We start from the raw sequence: 24,055 nt of genomic DNA, 5'->3' as shown, positions 1-24,055 counted from the left end.
AAAGGGAGATGTCAAAGACAAGATTTTGCTTTCTGCCTCTTCCACCGAAGACATGTGTAACCTTGAGCTATTTATGCTTTTTGACTAAGTTCCGCATTATAAAATGAGGCTATAAAATTATTTTGTTTACCTGAATAAATAGCAGATAAGAAGTTAAGAAAATGATGAAAATGAAGAAAATACGGTAAATTTCTGTTTACTATTGAAACAAAGCATATAGCTATAATGACTTAAACTGTAACAGAAGAATAATGAATATTGAATGATGTATGTAACAGAATGGAATAGATAATCCAGAAAAAGATAGTGTTTATGTAGTATAGACATTAATATGTGATAAAAGTTATCTAAAATAAATAATAAAGGGATGGATTCTCAATAAATGGGCTCAAGAAAACTAGTAACTTGATGGAATAATCAAATTGAATCCTTACCTTTCATTATGTGTTAAAAGAAATTTCAGCTACATTAAAGAATTTTAAAACTAGAAGAAAATGTGGGAAAATCTTTATGTGACCTCAAGATAGGGAATATAAGAAATGGAGAAATCATACAGGAAATGACCATTAGACCAGATTACATAACAAATTACAAATTCTAACAACTAAAAATATTATTAACAAAATTTGAAAAGGGAAAAAACTGAGCCCTGGCTGGTGCAGCTCAGTGGATTGAGCGTGGGCTGTGAACCAAAGGGTTGCTAGTTCAGTTCTCAGTTGGGGCACATGCCTGGGTTGCAGGCCAGGTCCTCAGTGGGGCCACGTGAGAGGCAACCACACATTGATATTTCTGTCCCTCTCTTTCTCCCTCCCTTCCCCTCTGTATAAAAATAAATAAATAAAATCTAAAAAAAAAAGAAAAGGAAAGGAAAAAAACTCCTGCAGAACTATGCATAACAAACCTGATAGTTAATATTATCCTCAATACAAGAGTACATACTAGTTGACAAGAAAACTCTAATAACTCAATAAAAAAATTTCCTCAAGCCCTGGCTGGCGTAGCTCAGTGGATTGAGCGCGGGCTGGGAACCAAAGTGTCCCATGTTCGATTCCCAGCCAGGGTACATTCCTGGGTTGCAGGCCAGAACCCCCAGCAACCACACATTAATGCATTGATGTCTCTCTCCCTCTCTCTCTCTCTCTCTCTCCCCTCTCTAAAAATAAATAAATAAAATCTTTAAAAAAAAAATTTCCTCAAAAAGAAAAATGGTTAGTAGTTAGCTGTTTGTGCATCTGTGTAATTATATTTTAAAGTGTTTGGACTACCTAGTAATTTAAAAAGATAAAAACTTAAAATAATACATAATATTTGCACCTATTAACTTAGACAATATTTTCTTAAATTCTACTATTATTGTCAGGAGTGCAGTTAAATAGACATTTTTATATATTTCTAGTGGGAACATAAGTTGATATAACTTTATTGGAAAGCAATTTTGTGAACTGTTTCAAGAGCCTTACAACATTTATACTTTGACCCTATAATTCCATAGCTAGGGATTCTGTAGAAATAATCAGAAATCAGCACAAAAATTTGTGCATAAAGATATACAGGATGGAGTGTGGGCTGAGAACCAAAGTGTCGCAGGTTCGATTTCCAGTCAGGGTACATGCCTGGGTTGCAGGCCATGACCCCCAGCAACTGCACATTGATGTTTCTCTCTCTCTGTCTTTCTCCCTCCCTTCCCTCTCTAAAAATAAATAAAATAAAATCTTTTAAAAAACTCTCTTTAAAAAAAAGAAAACATTTAGAGTTATTTAAAAAAAAAGATATACAGTGTCTCCTTTTTTTTATAATGTCAGAAAATTTGAAACAACCAAAACATCTGAAATTAGGTGATGTTCAAATAAAACTATTATGCAGCTATTAAACAGGAATTTTTCATGAACAACAAAATATCTAAATTATTGTTAAGAGTGGGAGTAAGGACATTACAAAATTGTATGTAAATTTTTATTTCAGCTATGGAAAATGCATGTATATCTGGACAAATTAGAAGTAAATGTATCAAAAAGATAATAGTTGCTGTTTCTGGCTCTGATTATGTGATTTTTAAATTATTATTTTTTTATTTTTTAATTGATTTATTGGGGCAACACTGATTAATACAACCGTTATAGGTTCTAGGTGTACAACTCTGTAACACATGGTTATGTGATGCTTACTTATAGCATTGTATGTGTTCCAGTTTTTGTGTGACTCTATATTTTATAAATACAGACTAATATGGATTATTTATTTATTTATTTGTTTTAAATTTTGGTTATTTTAAAAATTTTTTCTAAAGATTTTATTTATTTATTTTTAGAGAGTGGGGAAGGGAGGGAGAAAGAGAGGGAGAAAAACATCATGTGTGGTTGTCTCTGTGTGCTCCACACTGGGGAACTGCAACCCAGTGCCCTGACTGGGAATTGAACCCGTGACCCTTTGGTCCTCAGGGCAACACTCAATCCACTAAGCCACGCCAGCCAGGGCCATGTTATATTTTATACGAGACAATAAGTGCCAATGTGCATAGAATAGAATTTGGTTTATATCAAACATACAATAGATACTGGATAGATGCTGGTGCAGACACTGGCCCGCAGTGTCCACGGCGCCATGGATGAGACATGAGATAAATCCACACAGACTACCGAGTCCTGTGGAGGAAAAGGGACAGCATGGCCACTCTCTCAAGGGGAGAGTGCCTTGGAGCGGCCTCACCACTCTCTCCAAGGAGAGCTCTCCGATCCTTCCCTTCCCAGAGTGTTTATTGGCTTTTAAATTGCACAGGAATACAGGTAAAGTTCATTAATCATTGTCAGGCAGTAAGGATCAAACGAATAGGTAATGTTCAAAGAGCTAAAAGGGCTCACACTGAGTCAGGGTCTGTCACCTAAAAAGTTACAAAACTTAAGGGACTAAACTCATTTCCTACCCGGGCCTTTATAATCTAATTAAGAGCATCCTCAGCAAACAGGTTTCACAGGATTTTACATATCCTTTCTCAGGTCTAATCACCCTGGGAAGTCAGCAGTTTCCAGCACAGGGTTGCACCGTCCCTTGTCATTGTTACAGGCTTGAGTCAGGCAGAGGAGACAAGGCAGCCGAGAGATTGGAGACTTCTCTCAGGCAGAATGAGGACTCAGGCTTTGTCAAAGCCAAGGGGTGAGGGTCGATCACCCCCTCTTTCCATAGCCCCCCAAGTCCTTCCCTGGAGCCTTCGTGTGATCATGCCTGTCCTAGGTGGTTCCCCCCTGATCAAGCATTGGAGGCCAGGCAAGGAGCAGAAGCAGCGCTCCTGCCAGGGAGACAAGCTTGTCTCCTTAGTGGCTTCTGGTCCGGAGGTCTCTCACTCAGCCTTAGCCATGGGGGATTACAGCTCCTGAAACCAGGCAGGGCAGTTCCCAACAATCAAACATACAATAGATATTGGATAGAGGATGGATAGAAGGAAGAGGAGATGCAAGCTCTAGGACCTGCCAAGTGACTGAAGTCCAAACAGGAAAAGAGGGTATATGGTGCCCATTCATTCTTCTTCCAGAGATTATCTGCGTTTTTTTAGGTGCCATGTGTTACTGTGGGTAAGATCTAGGAGACACAACTGGCATACATAAGCTCCCTGTCTACATGGAATTTATATTCCAGGAGAGGTTGGGGCAATACAGTCAAGAATCAGATGTTATACTGGCTAGTCACTAACAATCTGTTAATCCCCAGGTAGAATATGAGTGATTCTATAAATGAAAATAGTAAAATGCAATACCTTCCACCAGAGATAAGGCTGAGGAGTAATTGGTGGTTAAAGTTTGGTTGAGGACAATTTGTTTTGCTTCCTCTGACGTCCGGCCTAGTTTTTGGTTTACAGACAAAGTGTGTAAAGCTGACTATTCTGGAAATAGCTTGGGGAGCCTGCAACGTCTAGGGTAATGTGATAAGGCAGGTGCTGGGGGAGAGCGAGACTTTTAAAGAACAGCCTTAGGAAATTTCCTGTGTAATTATCTTAACACGCCATCTTCCCACCAGCCTTTCACTAACACCTGCACTCCTCCTGAGTGCTTTTGGAGTGAGCTTTGTTTTCAGGATATTTGAATATGGGCTGAAATTGGCCTGATGTGAATGTTAGGTAAGAGCAGGAGCCATTGAGACCCAGTCCCATTTTGTTACAGATATAAAATGTAGCATATTTGGAAGGAAAGGTGAACTTGCTTCCTCTGTCAAATATTAAATGACTATAAAGGTGTGGGTTTATTTCTGAGTTTTCTGTTCTGTTCCATTGATATGCATCAGTTTTTATGCCAGCACCATGCTGTTTTATTACTATGGCCTTATGGTATAGTTTGATATTAGGTAGAGTGATACCTCCAACTTTGTTGTTTTTTTTTTTCCCAGGATTGTTGTTATTATGCAGGGCCTTTTGTGGTTCCATATAAATTTTAAACAATACCTTTTCTAGGTCTGTGACATACAACATTGGAATCTTTTTTTTTAAGATTTTATTTATTTTTAGAGAGGGAAGGGAGGGAGGGGGGGGAGAGAGAGAGAGAGAGAGGGAGAAAGAGAGAGAGAGAAAGAGAAACATCAATGTGCGGTTGCTGGGGGTTCTGGCCTGCAACCCAGGAATGTACCCTGGCTGGGAATCGAACCTGGGACACTGGTTCCCAGCCTGCACTCAATCCACTGAACTACGCCAGCCAGGGCTGACATTGGAATCTTGATAGATAGTTTTTTCAATAAATGATGTCGGGAAAATTGTACAGATACATGGAGAAAAATGAAACTAGACCATCTTCTTACATCACACACAAAAATAAATTCAAAATGGATCAAAGACTTAAATGTCAGACTGAAACCATAAAGATCCTAGAAGAAAACATAGGCAGTAAAATCTTGGATATTGCTCATAGCAATATTTTATCAGATATATCTCCTCAGGCAGGGGAAACAAAAGAAAAAATAAGCACATGGAAATACATCAAATTCAAAAGTCTTTGCACAGCAAAGGAGATCATCAACAAAATAAAAAGACTACCCAGAGAATGGAAGAACATATTTGCCAATACATCTGTTAAGGAGTTAATATTCAAATTTTATAAAGAACTTATAAAACTCAACACCAAAAACCAAACAATCAAAGAATGGGCAAAGGATTTAAATAGTTCTCTATAGAGGACATACAAATGCCCAATAAGCATAAGAAAAGATGCTCAATGTCACTAATTACTGAGAAATGCAAATTAAAACCACAATGAGATATCATCTCACATCTGTCAGAATGGCCATCATCAATAAATCAACAAACAACAAGTGCTGATGAGGATGTGGAGAAAGGGGAACCCTTTGCACTGTTGGTGGGAATACAAAGTAGTGTAGCCACTGTGGAAAGCAGTATGGAATTTCCTTAAAAAATTAAAAATAGATCTGCCTTTTGACCCAGTGATCCTACTTCTGAGAATATGTCTAAAGAAATACAAAACACTGATTCAAAAGAACATAAGTACTGTGTTCATTGCAGCATTATTCACAATCACCAAGATATGGAAGTAGCCCAAGTGTCCATCAGTAGATGAGCGGATAAAACAACTATGGGACATTTACACAATGGAATACTACTTGGCCATAATAAAGAAAGTTTTACCCTTTGCAACAGCATGATTGGACCTTGAGAATATTATGCTAAGTGAAATAAGCCAGTCAGATACCATATGATTTCATTCATATGTGGGATTTAATGAACAAGCTGAACTAACAAGAATATAGAGACAGACTCATAGATAGGGAGTAGGATGACAGCTATTGGGGTGGAGGTTAAGGGGGGTGGAAAGGTCGAGCAAAAAGGAAGAAGGACTCATGGGCATGGACAACAGTGTGGTGGTTGCTAGGGGAAAGGAAATATAAAGGGATTAAATAGTAATGGGAAAAAACACAATTAACAAAAAATGAAAATGTCCATATAGTGAGTGGAGTACTTAATATTTGTACAATAGTTTGTGTTACCTTTCTGCTAAGATGAATTCTTGTAAACCCATTTTAGTTAAAAGATTTAATGATACCATATTTCTAAATTTGGGGGCTGACTTTTTAAAAATACAATTCTGTTGTAACCCATGACATAACTTCTTCTTTGATGTTGCCCTGAACTTGAGGATTCCCTGAGTTTTGAGTGAGCACTTTACCGAGTGCTGCAATGCAGGAAATGAGGACAAAGGAAGCACCAAACAGGACCACAAAGTCCAGTCTGACCTCCAGCTTTACAGGACTAACAACTTAATTCCCATCAGGGCCACCTGGATGTCACCAGGCTCTCAGACTCTGGTCTGACTTGCATTTCCATTGCAGGGTAGTAGGGAGGAAAAATCTCATTGGCAATTCTTTGATAAGCTTAACATATTTTATTTCAATTTCTAAATTGGTAAGTGGGTTATTAAAAACTCTCCTACAGAGAATGACAACAGGAAAAGAAGAGGGAAATCATACCAGATGCTACCACCATCCACTGTGAATAATCAAATGTGGAATTTTTTCCATTTTGTCCTAAAATTGCAACTGACCAAAGGTATTGGGTTGGCCAAAAAGTCTGTATGGTTTTTTCCATAAAATCAAAGACATATTTTTCATTTTCACCAGTAACTTTATTAATTTGGATGTTTTGAATATGTCAGCTCCCTCCTGTGTGGTATAATGTTGATTGTTCTCAATCAATGTCTTGATTTGATCACTATCAACTTCAACTGGTCTACTTGACCAGGGAGCATTGTCCAGTGAGAAATCTCCAGCACAAAACATTGCAAACCACTTTTTTTTTTAAGATTTTATTTATTTTTTATTTTATTATTTTTTTTAGAGAGGGAAGGGGGGGGAGAGAGAGAGAGAGAGAGAGAGAGAGGGAGAGAGGGAGGGAGAGAAACATCAATGTGCAGTTGCTGGGGGTTATGGCCTGCAACCCAGGAATGTACCCTGGCTGGGAATCGAACCTGGGACACTTTGGTTCCCAGCCCACACTCAATCCACTGAGCTATGCCAGCCAGGGCTTGCAAACCACTTTTGACCCATTCAATCAGTCATAGCACCTTCTCCATACACTGCACAAATCTTTTTTGTGTTTCAGTTTTGTACCTTTCTTGAAATAATAAAGCATATATGCTGAAAACATTATATTTTGGATTTAGATTTGAAAATCAGCATCCATCAGCCCATTTGGTTTTGAAAGGCCAGACTGTCTTCTTAGAATGCTCGGAATGAGAGAAGTGTAGATTTTTTTTAAAGTGAAATTATTCTGCATGGTACAGAAATAGGAGTAATTCCCTGGCATCTCGGGGTGGGGTATGGGATCCTGAAGAAAGAAATGGAAGGGTCTAGGGGGGCAAGGATGGGGAGGGCTAGCTAGAAACATGATAGAAAGCCAGGCAATATGGACAGACATGATTATAAGACATTCCTTGTGTGGGAAATAATAGTAAGGGAGCAATGATGTCTGATGTGAAGTGTTTGCAAATTGTATAGTAATTTCTTCTTCGACTCCCCAACCTTATAACACCAGCAGCTCTTTAGGGGAACAAGGAGGTTCATATCTTAAAATGGCAGGAAAGCAAGGGGAGCTAAAGTAGAGCTAGGGGTCATGGTTTGAAGTCAGAGGACAGTAAAGAAATTGTTTACAGTGAGGATAAGAAAGCAACCCCCTGTGCTTCTGAATATGTTAGGGAAATAAGGGAGAGTGTTTTAGGTTCTGCTATTATGATTATTTAAGTCATTTCATTTTTGACGTTAAGCAAAACAATGATCTCAGGAAGTTGGAAGTCATGGAGATGCGTAGATTATGTAATATTCACAAATAAGACATTGACTTATGGCATCAGGTCCCTCGTTCTTCATATATGTTAGTGTACTCATGGGACCAGCTACCTATGTTCACCACACTAAGTGGCCCTTTCGGTTTCTTTTTCAGCTCCTAATCTTCTGTCTCAGATCCCTGACCTTCTTCCTTAAGCTCTTTAAAAGACCTTGAGTCCTTCTTTGTCGCATTTCAGGGGTATAATTAATAATAATGCTTTATATCTGCATTCCATCCCATAGTTTACAAAACTCATTCACACACATTTAATTCTCACAACAGTCCTGGAAGGAAGAGATCATTCCCATTGCAGAGATGAGGAAACTGAGGCTCAGAGGGTTCAGCGGCCTGCTAAAACTCTCTCATGCAGTAAGCGGCAGAGTGATGGTGGGTCTACTGCTCCCTGCTTTTCCCCAGAGCTGCCTTTCATGAGTCTGTGCGCATCAAGTGCACAGCACTTTTTCATTCATTTTCTCTATACAAAGCCAATTAAGGGATTTGTGCTCTTCTTGTTGACTGTTTTCAAGGTTATTAAATTATTGCTGGGGAAAAGCACAACCTTTAGGAGCATTTAAGGAATAGCAATAAACATTAGAAATGTGGAAAATCTCATTAGCAATGTAGAAATCTCATCTTATTAAAGATTCATCTGAGTACAGTCAGCCAAGGAGATAAGGTGGAGGGCTACAGGGACAACAAAAAATAGAAGCTGCATTTCCCAGAGAAAAGTGCAGAGCCTCAAAATCCATTAAGATTTTGATTGGATGCATCAGAACATTTTCCTGAAGTGTTTTATAAAGAATTACTAAATGCCCACTACAAAGTACTATTATATACTTATGAAAATATTCTGTGCTTCCATATATCAAATAAATCTAAAACAGAATCATTCCTTGAGTAAAGCTAACATGAGTAAAGCATCATCTCCTTCAAGAGAGACAAAAGCTGTACATTCGAGCAAAACCACAGAAGTTACAAGGAGAGCATAATGGTACAGGATTCATGTTTGATAGCATCATCATTTTGCACATCTTCATGTCTGCCTTTGTTTTTTTTGTTTTTTTTTTTTTGGAAGCTTAGGCAAACTGACAGGATTGACACAAAGGGAGTCAAGGAGATGCGGTGAGGGTCAGAGCTGTCTGGGGAACACAGTCTGCTTCACTCGCGCGCTCCGGGGCAGAACAGATGGACCACCCTGGTGAACAATGTATTATGATGGGAGAATAATTGTTCTCAACAGGTATTTAAATATGCTCATATTCCAGCCAGATTTGAAGATAGTAGGGATAATTGATGTACAAACAGCTCCATAATAGGTTTGAACTTTGTGTTTCATCAGCTCATTTCCCAAGTTTACTAAAAATAGCACAATTAACTCATCTAATTTTCATTGACTTTCCCTTTCCCTTCCTCTCCTGGGAAGAAGTTCTTATGAGCTCTGGAGAGGAACAGGCCTGGTTGGATTCATAAATTGAATAGTTTAAGCAATTAAGATCTAGCTCTAGAGCTAAATACAATATACAAGTAAGAAGGAGTCATCTAATGTAATGTCTGGGATGGCATGATAAAGAGCAAGCCATTCTAATTTACATTGTGTTAAAAAATTGTGTTAAGAAATTCCACATGTTTTAAACATGTCTAAGAGGGCCAAATAATTTTTTATTTCATAAATGCATTCACTTAAATGTGCCTTTAAATTGTGAATTCCTTGTTGCCTTAAGAAAATTCAGGTTACACACTAGAATACTCCTGTTGCTTAAGATGAACTATATTTGTAGCTCTCGAATTATAGAATTTTTTGTGCCTTCATCTCAAAATACTTTCCAGATACTGACTGATTCATTAACTAGATGACATTATCTATTCCATTTTCAGAAGGAGAAACTGAAAGGCCCCAGAAGAACCTGGGTAAAGACCTGGTTCCAGATCCCCAATGTGTGGCTTTGTTCAATAATAAACTTTCATAAATTCAGGGACACTGATAGGTTGAGTTGTTATAAAAGCAGCTTTTTTATTTTTTAAAATTGAGATATAATTGACATAAAATGTTATCTTAGTTTCAGATATACAATGTAATGATTTGGTATTTGTATACATTGTGAAATGATCACCACAGTAAGTCTAGTTAACATCCATCACCTCACAGAGTGATAGTGTTTTTTCTTGTGATGAGAACCTTGAGGATTTACTCTCAGTAACTTTCAAATATGCAGCACAGCGTTGTGAACTGAAGTCACCATGCTGTACATCACATCCCCAGGACTTATGTATCTTATAACTGGAAGTTTGTACCTTTGGTCCCCTTCATCACTTCACTCACAACTCCCCTCCCCAACCCGAGCAGTATATTACTAAAGCAAAAAGGTAGTAGAATAACATACTATGATTTTTGTCAAGGTAGTTTTTAGCCAGCTTGTTGGGAAAACCCCATAAACCTTGGGTAGGGGGAGGGAGGATATTTAAATATATTTTTAAAATACACAGCCTTTGAGCACTTGCCCAGCAAAGAGATACCAGTACAGTGGCATGGGCTAGGTATCTTTAAATAAGTGAAAAGTATCTAGTAACTGAAACAGGAGGATCCACGTGTGCCAAGGCAGTGTGACATTTCAGCACCAGCCTGTGGCTGCCCACCCTTCTGGGCTCTGATCTCTATCCCCCGCTGGCCTGTTTACTATCTTGAAGGCCTTCCATTTCACTAGGGCTTGCCTTCCAGGAGCAGCCACAGCTACTCTAGGGGAAAGAGCCTTCTTGGCAGCAGGTTCCAGATGGTGAAGTGATGACCCAGTTCTCTTCAGAGTTAAACTGGGAGGGAATAAGTAGGTGCTGAGGGATGGAGGTAGGAGGACCTGACCCCTCCTCAAATCCTGCTGGAGCGGCCCTGGATTCCAGGGTGAGGGGGAAGACCCACTCTCCCTACCAAGTTTGTTTACTGAGCACAGGCTCAGACTTTCTTTGTGGGAGACTCAGAATGGCAACTTCTGATCCTGCTCTTATTAAGAATCGAAGCCAATTATTCATTATGAGGTCATTGAAAGTTCTTTTTCTTTTTCTTTTTTGTTTTCATGAGTGGAACAGGACCAAGAGGCTTGGCATAAAAGAACTTGGGGATCCGTTGCAGTTGTAATAATGATCGAATTCCCTTGTTAGTAGTAAGCAGACAAGTTGGAAAGAAGCCCCAGTTTGTGAGATGTTACTGCCACCTGATAAGCACTCTTCCCCAGTAAAGCCCTGCTCAGGCAGTTAATGGCTCCCTTGATTCGGCCCAGCTTCTTGAATGCTGCATCCTCTGACTGGACCCCGAATTTCCTCTTTATCTGGGTTCCTCACTTGTTTCTTCTGTGGCCCAAATAAACACTTCCTATGCTGTTCCTGCTCCCCCTTTGCCAGCTGCTCACATCCTGGCCTCCTATTTCACGGAGTTTCCTAGTGTGTCCCAAACATCCATGTATCCGCTTCTCTCCTCCTCTCTCTGTCTCCTCTCAATTCTCTTTCTCCATTCTCTCTCTCTCTCTGTGTCCCCCAACCCAAACTTGATTATTCTGTCTGGTTCTGTGGGTGTTTCTGTGCCTGTTTTACTGAGTGTCCCCAGTGGATCGAATCTTTGATCCCTGGAGCCGGGGCCACTTGTGCATTCCCCTTGGCACCTGGCATGTGGAACGCACCCACTGTTTTAAAAATTAAGTTCATTTGGAGTATAGTAGAAACCAAATTGAAGGGGCAAGGAAGAGACTAGTAGAGGCAGAATGCTGGAAGGGAAAGGCAAGGAGCAGTACAACAACTGCCCAAAGGGCAGCAGGATGGAATTCAGACAGGTTTTCAGCAAGTTTGATGGAACCAGGAGCAAAGGACACTACAGGTAACTCTGGGTCATTGATGTGTGTTGCCTCATAAAAGGGCCCATAGGAACTCAGGTGATTGGCCAGAGCATTAGCATATTGGAGCAGAACACCCTCAGGGAATGCACTGTAACAAATGGGGGACTGCAAATAAAGCACTGGGTCCGTATTCTTGTGAGAGCTAAATGGGGTTCTTGAGGGTGCTGAGGAAGGGAAAGGCCACAGCACCCAGGGTGATCACAGCCAGGGGTCCCTGGTGAGATGACCAGTGTTGTTCCAACCCACTTAATGGGGGTCCAGACTAGAGAACTGCTCGGTTTCAGGAGACATTCCTCCAGCCCAAGCAGACATGAACCTCTAACTTATTTTTAAGGATTTCCAGAAGAGGGATTTTATTCCTTTCTTTCTTGGGGAAGGGGAAGGGCAGGGGAAGGTTTCTTCTCCAGGTTAGTTAAGGCTGTGTCTGTGAACTACTTGAGGCTGTCTGGGAAGTGTTTTGGGAGGCTCTGATCCAGGGAAGGTAGGTAGCTCTGCTGTCTAGTTCGGAGGCCTTTGGGCCTCAACAGTGGAGGGGACACTCCCATTTGCTGTAGCCACTGGGAGGATGTGATTCCAGATAGAATTTACCTTGTGCTTTCTAAACTCTGAAATCAGCCCAGTGGCAAGGATGGTGGGTGGGGTGTGGGGTGGGTTGTGCGGGGATGACAGGCTGTTTATCCAGAATCAGGGTTAAGTCCACATTGAGAAAGGAAGGGCTGCAGGACCTGGAGTTGCCCCTTGCAGTGGGCCTCAGCCTGCAGGCCATGAATAACCGCAGTCTGGGGGAAAAGACAGCCCTACATGACTGGAGGCAAATCCTGACTAAAGGTCATTCTTTCAGGAAAGTATGCAACCCAGGTGATGAAACCTGAAATGGAGCCTGAGTGATTGCCTCAATCAGAGATCCCTGCACACGCTGCCAACTTTGCCAGGAGTCAATCAACAGAGGGAACAAGGACTTTTGTTCATATTTCCATGGTGGTGCAATTTTTCCCTTTCGTTCTGAAATGTTTTAATTTACAGTTAGCTGCACCAATTGGCAGCTGGGGTGGAGCAGCTCTTGCATGGGTCTGCTGCTTCTTGGGAAATGATAGTATACCCCAATCCAGACTCAGTCATTTTGTGCCCCCGCCCCGCCCCCCTACCCAGAGAACTCAGTTCTAGTTCTGACAAAACTAACAAACCAACCTGTGAGTTGTCTGAGGGGTTGCTTTGTGCCCTGTCCTGTCTCCTGCCTAGTGTTTTCCAGGAGAGATTCAGACTAGAAAATCCTGCCTCAGCCAACCTGGTATGGTCCATTTGAAACACCCGTTTGAAGAAAGGAATCAAGGGCCTTTGAGGGCACCCTTTAAAGTCAGTTGTCATTGTGGGCTAAGTTGTGTCTCCCAAAATTCACATTGAAGCCCTAACCCTCAGAAGCTCAGAACATGACTGTATTTAGAGGTAGGGTCTTTACAGGGGTAATCCAGTTAACATGAGGTCATTAGGGTGGGCCCCAATCTGATAGGGCGGCTGCCCTGATTACAACAAGAGGAAATTTGGACGTGGAGGCAGAGGGAAGACCATGTGAAGACACAGGAGGAAGGAGGCCCTCTACAAACTGAGAGGCCTCTGAAGAAACCGATTCTGCTGACACAGCGACCTCAGACGTCCAACCTCCCCGACTGTGAGAAAAGACGTTTGCGTTGTTGAAGCCGCCCAGTCCGTGGTACTGGTAGCCCGAGCTGACTTACCGCGGTGTGCTGCGGCGCAGGCGGTCCAAAACGGGGCCCAGCGAGGGAGGCGCGGATGGAGACCGAAAACAATGCTCTGCCGTGGCGAGAGCCTAAATGGACTGTTCCAGGTCAGGGAGAAGGACTCAGAAGGGTGGAGAATTAAGGGTAGTTGTAAACAAGCCTGGATTAAAGTTAAAGTAATAAAGTGATCTAATTCTCCTCTTTCTATTTCAATTTCCCATCCCACCCACGCTTCCCTTTTCAGAACTGCTTTCTTATCCCTCAGGGCCTTGACTGCTAAGGGTCTTATCATGCCTGTCAGGAGTATATACATACAATTTACTGGGGGACCCTGGAGATGGAAAAATACCTTGTCCCTTCCCCAGGAACCTCTGCTGGTGGAATTTCATGACGGTGGTAAAGAAAGAATTTGGAGTAAAGGCTTTTCCTAAGTGGCCCTCACATTATATCACTTTGGGGACTGCCTCCTGCTTCTACTTTTAAGGCAGCCCTGATTGAAGAAGGAAACAATTCTTAAAAATTATGGACTGTGAGATGTAAAAGTGAGTTTAAAAATTTAATAAAATCTCCAATACAGAGGCCTCAGAGGCGGTCCTGTCTCCTACTCTCAGATCTTGGATCCTCTCTGTTTTGTTGTTAACACCTTAAAACAAAAGCCACAGCACAAGTTAGAGATGGGCCTATATTGGAAATTCTACTGCTGAGTGGACTCAGTGCTCCCCAGAAGTGAGTTATTCCACTAGTTTATGTCTTGATTTCTTTAGATGCAGAACTTTGGGTCATGTTGCCCATTGTGCCCTGACTCAAAATGTTGTCAGGAACATTCAAGCTGGAAAAAAAATATTCAGGTTCCCAGTAAGTATTGGGTATACATTTAGCACCAGCGTACTTCCTACTAGAAGTGGGAAATATGAGGGGGGGGGGCCCAAAAACCTGGAATTTATTTATAAAAAATTATGTATTTATTCTTACATGTTTACACTTTAGTTACCTTCAGTATACTTTCTATTTGATGCAATACACAGATAGAGACATTTTTTCAAGTGCTCAAAATAGTTTTTGAGTGCATTGATTTTAAGCTTCTCCAGTTTTTTGCTTCATCTCTTCCACATCAGCAAAACGTTTCCATTTGAGAAATTTTCATCCAGAAAAACAAAAAAAAAGTTGCTCAAGATGAGATCAGGCAAATGGGGAGGGTGGGGCCTGGGAGTCATGCCATTTTTGGTCAAAAACTGCTGAACACTCAGTGTAGTGTGGACAGGTGTGCTCGTAAATCAAGCATCATGAAATGGGCAAAGAGTCCATTTCATGGACTCTTTGAGTCTTCAAAAAATTCACTGAAGCCGAACACAGCCTCTCACACCGTCAGCTGGTACACTGATACAGATGGGCTCCTAGAACACTCACCTAGGGGGGAAGCCTGTACTACAAGGGGCCTGCTGTCTAGAAGACAATTCCAGTTTTTTGGGGGGATCCCCCTTGTACACTCACCTGAGACGTAAGTTTCCTCTTTTAACTTTTGAAGGGATGACTTGTTTTTACATGAAAAAATTCTTTTTTTCTCATTAAATTGTTATAATTTTCTTTTTAATAATAGGTCTGGAATTGGTAGAGATTCCCTGAAACCATGGGAAGGATGGCTTCTTGTCTCACTGTAATTTTGATAATTATGGCTCATTCTGATAATGGCAGCTCATTTAGTTGACATCATTTGGAAGAACTGAAATTTATCTGAGTGTCATTTTTGTGATAGTTCATGTTTTGATAGAACCTCTTCAAAATCCATCAAACTTGTCTTTTTCTTCTTAAACTTGGTCTACTGGGTACATCTTACATGTTTTACTCCTAAGGATCCCTCATAGGAATGCCACATAACGTGACATTCCTATTATTCTGAGGAGTAGCTGGGTGATGTCCTGCATGAGCTACTGGGTTGGTATTTTTGCCCTCGAAGCTAAATGATCATGTTTTTTTGAATCTTGTTATCTACTTGGTGTCATTGGCTGTTTTTGTCAATCTCTCTGCTTCAAGTACTCGCCTTCTTGCTGGGAGAGTAGACACCATGCTTGTTAGAATAAGTCTACAACGAGATAAAGCTGGCTACAGGTGTCAGGAGCTCTGCTGAACTAGGATGTAGTGGACAGTTGTGACTGCCATCCCAGCTTGCTTTACTGCCTTTCTCATGGTCTTGATTTCTATTTGGGGATTCCTATGTTTCTACTTGGGGCTCCAAGATTGGAACGCTTGAGCTCAGTTAAGCCAATAGCACACTGCATTCTCCGACTTAGGCATGTGAGTGGTCCAGAAGTGAGCAATTGAGCAGGTCCAATCACAGTGCTCTCAGCATCTCTAGCTCATGATGCTCTTTCTCTGGAATGAATACAAAGCATACAGCCTGGGTCTCTCAGAAGTCATCTTGCCACCACCAGTGAGTCAGCCTTAGGATGAGTCTGGTAACAAGGAAGACAGAATGGAGAGAAGGATTGAGACAATACTTTGGTGACATCCTCTAACCACTAAATCAACCATGGCCTAAAGCTCCCACTACCTCTGGATTATATTCTTAAGACTTTATATGACAAATTTTCTTATTGTTTAAACCAGTTGAGTTAGCTTTTCTGCTACTTGCCTCAAAGAGAGTCCTAACTGACTCATAATGTAAAAGAGTTTAGCACTTGGACTTGGTATAAAATCTCTTTGGTACCTCAGAAGATATTGTTGGCACACTTTCTGGTAGTACATGGTATCCACTTATTCTTTAAATTATATATATGCATCATATGCACTTTGTATGTATGATATTTCACTATGAAAAGAAAATAGTTAATATCATTATATATCCATCTAGGCAGAATAACCAATGACATTCATTTTCAAAAATATTTATTGAATGTGTGTTATATGTCAAACACATTCTAGGTCCTAAGGGTATGGGGGGAGAAGAAAAAACCCACTCAAAAGATAAATTTTTAAAAAACAAAGAATATATAGCAACGTCAGGTAATAAGTGCTATGCATAAAAGTAAACAGGATTAAAGACAGAGATGTGCTGTTATTGTAGGCAGCCTGGCTAGAAAGTCCTCTGGCAAGATGACATTTGAGCAGAGCCCTGAAGGAAGCGAAGGGATAAGCCTTGCAGATATCAGGGACTTAGGAAGAGCTCTCTCGGCAGGGGAACTGTGTGTGCAAAGGTCCTGAGGTGGGAGTGAGCTTGAAGTGGTCGGGAAACAGCCTGGAGTCTGGTGGGCTGGAGTGCAGGGAGTGTGGGGAGGGGGTCAGAGAAGCAGCGAGGAACACAGCCTCATATGCTATGACAAAGACGGGCTAAATTCAGGTGAGGAAAGGACATGTTCAGGATTCAGAGTAGGATCTGACTCAGTATTCAAAGGACTGCTGTTGTGGTGTGAAGTGTGTAGAGAGAAAGGGTGGATGTGGGGAGGCCAGGTAGAAGGTCCTTATGTTATTCTGGTGACAGAAACAATGGCCCAGACTCTTGTAAGCAGCAGGGGTGGTGACAGATGGTCGGATCCTGATGGTGTCTGGGAAACCTTGTCAGGGAACATGGATCGGATGTGCAAGGGAGACAATGAGAGGACTCGGGATACCTTAGGAGCCCCTGGGAGAGGGGCAGATTTGGGGAGAGAATCAAGAGTTCTGTTTTGGATGTGTCAGCTCTGTGATGCCTGTTAGATATTCGAGTGGGGCTCTCATGGGGAGATGGATATACAAATGGGGAATCGGGAGAACATGGGGCAAAGCTTAGAGAAGTTTTATTTAGCCTTCCCATTGATTATCCTATCAGCAGCAGGTAGAAAACTAAAGAGAAATCAATGGATGGAAACTTTATAGACACTGGCGGTCTTTCCTGCAATTTCTAAAATGTAGTGGCTCAAAAGCTTTGGAAGGAGCTCCTCAGGTTGACTAATGCCTGAATTTGATCAGGAAATCATGCCATTAGAGGATAAAAATAATGCCACAAAACCCACCCTGTATGGCAGGGTCCACCACTCCAAGGCAACCCAAATCACACTTCGATGCTGCTTGCTTCAGCAGACTTCTCCTTTTTTTTTTTTTAAATCCTCAACCGAGGATATGTTTTACTGGTTTGAGAGAGAGAGAGGAAGGGAGAGAGAGAGAGAGAGAGAGAGAGAGAGAGAGAGAGACAGAAACATCAATGTGAGAAAGAAACATCAATCAGCCACCACCTGTACATGCCCTGACTGGAGATCAAACCCACAACCTAGATATGTGCCCTGACCAGCTATGGAACTCACCACCTTTTGGAGCATGGGATGATGGTCCAACAAACTGAGCCACCCATCACTCCAGGGCTCAGCAACCTTCTAAATAGCAAAACTCACAGACCTGCAAGTGAATACACAGTTGTTCCATTTTATCTTTTGTTCCCAAAGGCCTGAGCACTGTGGGTTTGGTCCTTCTGCATTTGATGCCATTCTTCCTGCTAAATGACTTGGGAGTCTGTAAATACAGTGGCAGTATTGGGAGCAGAGAATGATAGTGACTTTGGAGAATGTGGGAGTCCCTGGTGCTTGGTAACCTCTGATCTTCGTCCTCCAGCTCTGTGCAGCCTAAACAGCGCGAACATGAAACCAAAGGCCAGGTGGGCTCCCTGGGCTCTGCCTCCTCCATTCTGTCAGACACATTCATACCTTAGCTGCTTCCTAGCGGCCCTTGGGCTGCTTCTCCGTGAAGCAGTGGTTTAATCTAGATTTCAAAATGAACACCAAATGTAAATAAAAAATGATCACTTAACCAGCTGAATTTCTTCTCCATTTTATCAAAGGGAGAGAGCAAGAAGCACGACAGAGCATTCATAACTCTTCAGATGAGCCCTGGGAACGCTTCCTGCGGAAGGATTAAAGGTTCCCTCGAGGCACCCAGCCGACACAACCCGCTGCAGTTTGCCTTCAAATTAACTAATGAGATCAGCCTCTGGTCTTGGTTTCCTGTCTTTGCTTATAATTGCTATTGCAGACTTACTAACCATTTCCTGCAGTCTTTCCTTCTTTGGCTATGATAAATATTAATGCCTTTAATTTTTCATCTCTCATTTGGGCCTGGAATTCTGTTAAGAGTGAGGGTTTTGTTGTTGTTGTTGTTGTTCTCCAGACTGCCTTTCTCAGCAATGAACAACTTTCACATATTTTTCTAGCTTAATTTTTAATTCAGACCTCCACTTTCATTTTTCTTTGTTCTAAAAAGAATGAGAAGCCTTCAACAGCCAAGCCAAATTGAAGATTCTGAAGATTGTCACAGCCTCTTTTTCATTGTTTTCTCTACGGAGCCCCTGACCTGGGCATCCAAGGGAGGGCCAATCCCCTGAGACTGTATGCAGTATTTTGTGTGTGTAGGACTATGGTCTTCCCGCCACACCACACCGTCCCCCCCCCCCCAATAAAGATGTCATAACCTTCATCAGGTTATCAAAATATTTTTATTAAAAAAATTCAAAAGCCCTGCTTAATCATTCTGGGGATTATTGCTTTGGGCAAATATGGTGACTTATTATTACCATGCATGGGAACAGACAAAATCATATTTCCTAGAGATGGTAGGGAAAAGGCTATTTCCTTCTCCCTTAGGATCACAGAGAATTTGAACCAAAAATGATTTCCCCTTCCCTACCTCTTCCTCTTTCTCCAGTTGTGAGAACAGATTTCTCAGACTGGTAAATGATCTACCCCAAATCTCATGGCTCAGTAGTTGCAGATACAGGACTAGAACCTGAGTCCTTTGGTTCTTGGCTAAGTATTCTGTTCACAGTCCACAGTCCATCAACAGCAAGATGACATGTCACACTCCATAATATTCAGCATCCCAAATTCTCTCTTTGTTAAGGTGTACCACTTTATTCTCTTCAACCGAAGCAATTTTATTCCAAGTACCTAAGTAAAAGTACCTAAAAAACTTTAGTTACTGAAAAGAAACCTTCCAAACCATGCAAAGGGTCTGTACATCACAAACTTAAGGAATCATAACTTGTCTTTCCCTCTACAAAGAACATTCTTGTGCTTATCATAGACTCCAGCCATTGCATTTATTACTCATCTCTTTGCATCCATGCTCTTCATTTCCCCCAGGACTTCAGAGACCTTGAAGACAAGGGCCTTCTCTTGAATGCATTTCTGAGAGGATCTAGCACATAGTCCTTTTAATAAGACAGAGGTTTGTGGAATGATTAGTGCTACTTACACATTCCATTACATTTAGGACATTATCTAGGAGTCACTTCTGTGGACCACAATTCATAAGCCCAAATGCCTTCAAGGGTCAGGCAGGTAATTTAAATTAATGAAGCAAAAGCAATTATAGGACCACAGGGGTAATGGAAACAACTGAACACTGGGAATTTCATGGCCCATCACACTTAAAATTTTTAAAAAACACTTCAGAGTCCAACCTTCTAGCTATGGTGTCATGAAAAGCTCAGCAAATTCTCTCTGCAAAAACAAGTATAAAACTGGACAAAATTGTTAAGACCAACGTTTTTTTGTGTCCCGGAAATTGGCCAAAGGCAGATAATAGGTTGAGAAGCATTTACTCATAACAAGCAGCTAGGGGCTTTGTCTTGCATCTGGAATGGCGCCTAACAGCTCCCTGCTTCAGTGTGCCCCAACCAGCTACGTTTCTCCCAGAATATCTTACAAGATTTCATCTAATGTGATCTTTTGACTTGTTATCTAAGACCAGCATTTCTTTCAGATCTTAGAGTAGGAGTTACTCAGAATTAAAGACACAAGAACCATAAAAACCTAAAACAGAAGTTCTAATGTCCAGTGAAAAATCAATGGTAACTTTAATTTAGGATAAGAACATTTAATGTTAAAATAACCTCAACACTACCAAATACCAAAAGCTAAAAATGATGTCCTAATTAGGTTATAAGAAAGTATACCATCTTAATGCTACAGGTACATACAATGCATCCGTTTTCATCTCTATTCCCAGAATAAAGTATTATATGCGGACGGTTTCACTTTGGAAGATGGCCAGTCCTAAGGATCGGGTGGCAACTGAGCTGCTCCACCGCGCGATGGCGCACCGAGCAGTTACTGAAAGGCTGCGGTAAGGCTCCAGCACACGCGGGGGTGCTCTCTAGCTGTCGAGCACAGTTCCAGGAGCTTATGTCATTACTTCTCGTTATAACAAAGAGTTAGAAGGCAGCACATGAAGAGTGACCTCATTTTTGTAAAATAAACACAATATTAAGTTTATGCATCCAAAAGATTCAGGAAGAATAAACACCAAAATATTAAAAAAGTGCTGAGTATTCTGAGCATAAGTGAATGATTTTTCTGTATTTTTCAGATCTTTTACATCAAATGTTTATTGTCACCCAAAAAAGTAAAAAAAAAAAGTTTTAAAATAACTACAAGAAAGAGTAAAGATGTGTTGCACAGAGTTTTTTCCTGCATAATATTGCCAGTTTCTTACCTACTCACTCCTTGGGGGCAGGGGGAGGAAGGGGTCACTTGAGAGGCACCTTTAGCTGGCAAATTAGCAAAGCTTGTAAGGTTAGAACATTAAAAACTGTTTGAAAACTTGATGAGTAATAGTAAAATGGGATAACAGAATCTTAGTGTCTTTTTGTGTGTTACTGATAATACCATCAGTTGTAGCAGATATTCTGTTAAAGGCAAGGTAGTACAGAAATACTTTTAAGTCTATCAGAAATCTGTATTAGGTTCTTAAGATTGTCTCTGAAATAACTTAAAGAAATCATGTTCTTCTGTTTCAGAAGAACAAGGCAGAGCATCATTCTCATGTAATTTTGTGTAAGTAACCAAATAATTCAATTCTGCATGGCAAAAAAAGCCAGAATGTTTTACATCTAAGTAGGTATTTCTTAGTTTCCAGGGAAACTAATATAAAATTGTCTGACATAAACACATTAAGAGCAAATTTTCAATGTGCTTGTACTTTATATACGGTGTTCTGGCCTTGTTTCTATGGAAACTTAATAATAGGCAAATGTTGAAATTGAAGTTTCTCCTATCACTTTACTGAATTTTCCCCCAATTAAAAACAAATTGACATAAAATTTTAACTGTCATGTTAAACATAACAATGTAAATTCTGTACTCATGAACTCGAGTTTTTTCGAGTTTTCTGATTTAACACAACTTATTATAGTCCCATCCTTCACCCTGGTTACTTGGCCTGCCCTCTGCCAGCTCCGCCTGGAGTCCCTCTGTCCAGAGCACTCTCAGCTTCAGTTTGCAGTTGCACAAACAAACCCTTTAAAATACATCAACTTGTTAACCTGGTAAGTTCATGCTATTTCATGACTCCTACTTTTAGTCTTATTTATCTTAATGAATTTACAGGAGGGGTAAATGATGTTTCTGAGTTGTATACAAACATTTCAAATGGAAGCAATCAAGACTGGAATAAGTTAAGATAGGCCCACTTTATGAAGAAATTATAAAAATATGGCCTGCATTCTAGAATGTTTTAAGCACCACAAAAGTTGAATTTGGCACATCTGTCACCTCCAACTCAGTCTCTTCTGTTCAGTAGCTGTGTGACACAGTCACTTTAGATCTCTAAGTCTGATTTCTTCATCAGCAATACAGGGCAAATATACACAGGCCTTATTTGTAGTTAGAAGGGCCAGATGAGATATGCATGAAAATGGGTTGTAAATCTTAAAAACAATTATATAATGGTCAATTATACATATAATGGTCATAATAATAATAATATATAATTATATATATCATTCAGTAAGTGGCTGAATATTGAACAGGCACTTATGTACACTGTTCAATATTCAATTATTACCTTGCATGAAAAAAAAAAACACAAATCTGGAACTAAAAAAAGAATGAGATAATAGTACAAACCGCTATAATGAAAATTTTAAAGGCTGGTAATGCTAAGTGTTTCAAGAATGTGGATTAATAGGATCTCTCAAGTACTGCTGGTGGGAGAGTAAATTGGAACAGCTATTTGGAAAACGGTCGGCAGTATTAGCTGATGGTACTCGCACCTAATAACCAAGTCATTTCCACTATTAGCTACGTATCCAATAGAGATGCAAATACACGTGCACCAAAGACAGGAGACAAATGTTCATAGCAGCCTGGTTTGTAAGAGTTCAAAATAAACAAAAAATATGTTCATCAATAGAAAAATGGATAAACACATTGTGGTATATGCATACAATGCAATATACAGCAATTTAATGAATGAATTATAACTACACACAGCAGCCCGGATGAATGTGACAGGTACAGTATTGAGTGAAAGGAGCCAGAGAGAAAAACATAATCGTACAAGATGATTCTATTTTTATAGTGTTGGAACACATGATGATAGTTATATTTCAGAAGGGAGCAACAATAGGGGAGGATCAAGGGGGGTTGGAGGTACCAGTTTTGCTCTTCTTTACCTCTGTGGTGGTTACGTGATTGTGGTATCTGAATCAAGCGGTATTAGAACAGTCTCCTCCAGACCCGGGACCATGCTCCAAACTCCCGGAGAGCTGGAGCTGTGGTTAAGGGCTAGAGCCAGGTTCCGCTTTCTGAATCCCGGATTGCCCGACGCCTGCTAGACTTTGGGGCTCTCCTACAGTCTAGGAAAGCGGGGGTCGCTCGGTGCGGAGCGCAGCGCCGCCTAGCGGTGCAGAGAGGCGGTAAACGGAGCGGTAGGGGAAGTGCAGGCTCTATTGCCTGCGGGCTGGGATCTGTCCTGCAGGCCCGGCTGCCGGAGCTGGGCGGAGGAGGAAGACTCTCCCAGAACCTAACGCATCTTCCCTAAATCCAAATCCGTGTTTCCTAGGACAAGGTCCCGAGACCGCCCGGTCTTAAACTCCACAACCTCTGCCTGAAGATTGTAACTGCGGCTATCTAAGCTCGTCTGGTCTTCTCTCGCCAACTGTTGGAAAGCGGAACGTCTGATTGTCCCCAGCGCAGACCCACGGACCCCCTGCAGTGCCGGCTACTGCGGGCGGAACCCCGAGAGGAACCGTGGAGCTGAGCCGCGAGAGGCCGAACCCTGGCCGCGACCCAGACCCACCGTGCCTTCGCGAGGAAGGAACAGCGGCCGCAGCCGCACCTAGTGCGGTGGTGTGCATCCGCGCGTGTTAAAGTGTCTCCGGCACCTCCGTGCATCCCAGGAGTCTCCAAGATTTCAATAGACCCAACCACAAAGAGCAACTTGGGGAAAAATACCCTGCCTCAAGCCTTCCCGAGACCGTCGCTTCGCGATGTACCAAAGGGACGGCGCAAGGCTAATGACCCCATATTCTGCTTTTCGTGGGTCAGCAGTTTCTTTTTCCCCAAGAGGCCCTGCTGGGGAGTGCTTTGCAAGCGGCCCTCGACGCTCTGGGTGAGAGAGGAGGTCGGGAACCAGGCAATACCCAGCGCCAGAAACTCAAAGATAGTTCATCATCTAACAGGACGTGCGAAGCTCCGTGCTGGGGAGAGAAAAAAATTGTGATACTCTCTTCATTGTGACCAGGAAACTACTTTGTAAATATTTAGAAGATAGCAATGAGGAGGGGTAAGAACAAGCTAGATACTCATACTTTCTCCATCTTTGTTTTTAAGCTAGTCTTCCGTACAGAAATTCGGACAGAGATCAGTTCTATTAAAACCATCTAG

General features: G+C 41.4%; 1 long non-coding RNA gene across 1 annotated transcript; it reads right to left on the bottom strand.

Moving 5' to 3' along the window:
- Window positions 1–3,048: 3,048 nt before the first annotated feature.
- On the bottom strand, window positions 3,049–15,265 carry LOC118500207. Its single transcript, XR_004902764.1, has 3 exons — window positions 15,255–15,265; window positions 13,880–13,887; window positions 3,049–3,239 (listed from the first exon to the last, which is right to left on the bottom strand). It is a non-coding gene; the product is annotated as an uncharacterized LOC118500207 (long non-coding RNA).
- Between the last annotated feature and the right edge of the window lie 8,790 nt (window positions 15,266–24,055).

The sequence above is a fragment of the Phyllostomus discolor genome, chromosome 1, assembly GCF_004126475.2.
Source record: "Phyllostomus discolor isolate MPI-MPIP mPhyDis1 chromosome 1, mPhyDis1.pri.v3, whole genome shotgun sequence".
Lineage (NCBI taxonomy): Eukaryota > Metazoa > Chordata > Mammalia > Chiroptera > Phyllostomidae > Phyllostomus > Phyllostomus discolor.
This window is presented reverse-complemented; position numbering and strand designations above follow the sequence as displayed.